The 1462-nt window shown below is 45.6% G+C and overlaps 1 pseudogene; it reads left to right on the top strand.

Moving 5' to 3' along the window:
• Nucleotides 1-1152: 1152 nt before the first annotated feature.
• Nucleotides 1153-1261, top strand: LOC122905611 (annotated as a pseudogene).
• The last annotated feature ends 201 nt before the right edge of the window (nt 1262-1462 follow it).

The raw sequence follows: 1462 nt of genomic DNA, 5'->3' as shown, positions 1-1462 counted from the left end.
CTTTCATTTAGCACAGTGTTTTCAAGGCTCATCATCGTGTGTATTAATAATTCACTCCTTGGGGGTGCCTGGGTGGCTCAGTGGGTTGGGCCACTGCCTTCGGCTCGGGTCATGATCTCAGGGTCCTGGGATCAAGTCCCGCAACGGGTTCTCTGCTCAGCGGGGAGCCTGCTTCCTCCTCTCTTTCTGCCTGCCTCTCTGCCTACTTGTGATCTCTCTCTGTCAAATAAATAAATAAAATCTTTAAAAAAAATACAAAAAAAAAAAATTCACTCCTTGGGGCGCCTGGGTGGCTCAGTGGGTTAAAGCCTCTGCCTTTGGTTTAGGTCATGATCCCGGGGTCCTGGGATCGAGCCCCACATCAGGCTCCCTGCTGAGCAGGGAGCCTGCCTCCCCCTCTCTCTCTGCCTACCTCTCTGTCTACTTGTGATTTCTGACTGTCAAATAAATAAATAAAATCTTAAAAAAAAAATTTACTCCTTTTTGTCACTGAATAGCATTCTGTTATATGGATATACCACTTTGCATTTACCTATTCATCAGTTGATAGACATTTGAGTTCTTTCCACTTTTTGTGTACTGTGAATAATGCTTCTGTGAACGTTTTTATACAGTTTTTGTGTGGGCATATGTTTTCTTTCTTTTTTTAAAGATTTTTTTTTTTTTTTTTTTTAATTTGGGGCGCCTGCGTGGTACTGTCGGTTAAGCATCTGACTCTTGGTTTCAGCTCAGGTCATGATCTCAGGGTCATGGGATTGAGCCCTGTGTCTGACTCTGTGCTCAGTGTGGAGTCTGCTTGAGATTCTCTCTCTCTCTCTCCCTCTCTCCCTCTGCCCCTCCTGCTTGTGCTCTTGCTCTCTAAGAGTAATTTATTTTATTTTAGAGAGAGAGAGCACAAGAGGGGAGAAGGGCAGAGGGAAAGGGCGACAAAGAATCCCAAGCAGACTCCATGCTGAGGGCAAAGCCCAACGGGGGGCTCAATCCCATGACCCTGAAATCATGACCTGAGCCAAAATCAAAAGTCAGATGCTTAACTGACTGAGCCACCCAGGAGCCCCATCTTTTTTTTTTTAAGTTTTATTTATTTAAGTGATATCTATACCCAACATGGGGCTCAAACTCATGACCCTAAGATCAAGAGTTGGATACTCCAAGACTATACTTTCAGGGATCATTTCTATAGTTTGTTACTAGAGAAGTTTCTCTGAATGTGTAGAGTACCCACAACAAGATGGGATAGGGAGGGAGACAAACCATAAGTGACTCTTAATCTCACGAAACAAACTGTGGGTTGCTGGGGGGAGGGGGGTTGGGAGAAGGGGGTAGGGTTATGGACATTGGGGAGGGTATGTGCTTTTGGGTAAATTGGAAGGGGAGGTGAACCATGAGAGACTATGGACTCTGAAAAACAATCTGAGGGGTTTGAAGTGGCGGGGGGGTGGGAGGTTGGGGTACCAGGTGG

The sequence above is a fragment of the Neovison vison genome, chromosome 4 (assembly GCF_020171115.1).
Source record: "Neovison vison isolate M4711 chromosome 4, ASM_NN_V1, whole genome shotgun sequence".
Taxonomy (NCBI): Eukaryota; Metazoa; Chordata; class Mammalia; order Carnivora; family Mustelidae; genus Neogale; species Neogale vison.
The sequence above is the reverse complement of the archived record's forward strand: the minus strand, read 5'-3'. Positions and strand labels throughout refer to the sequence as shown.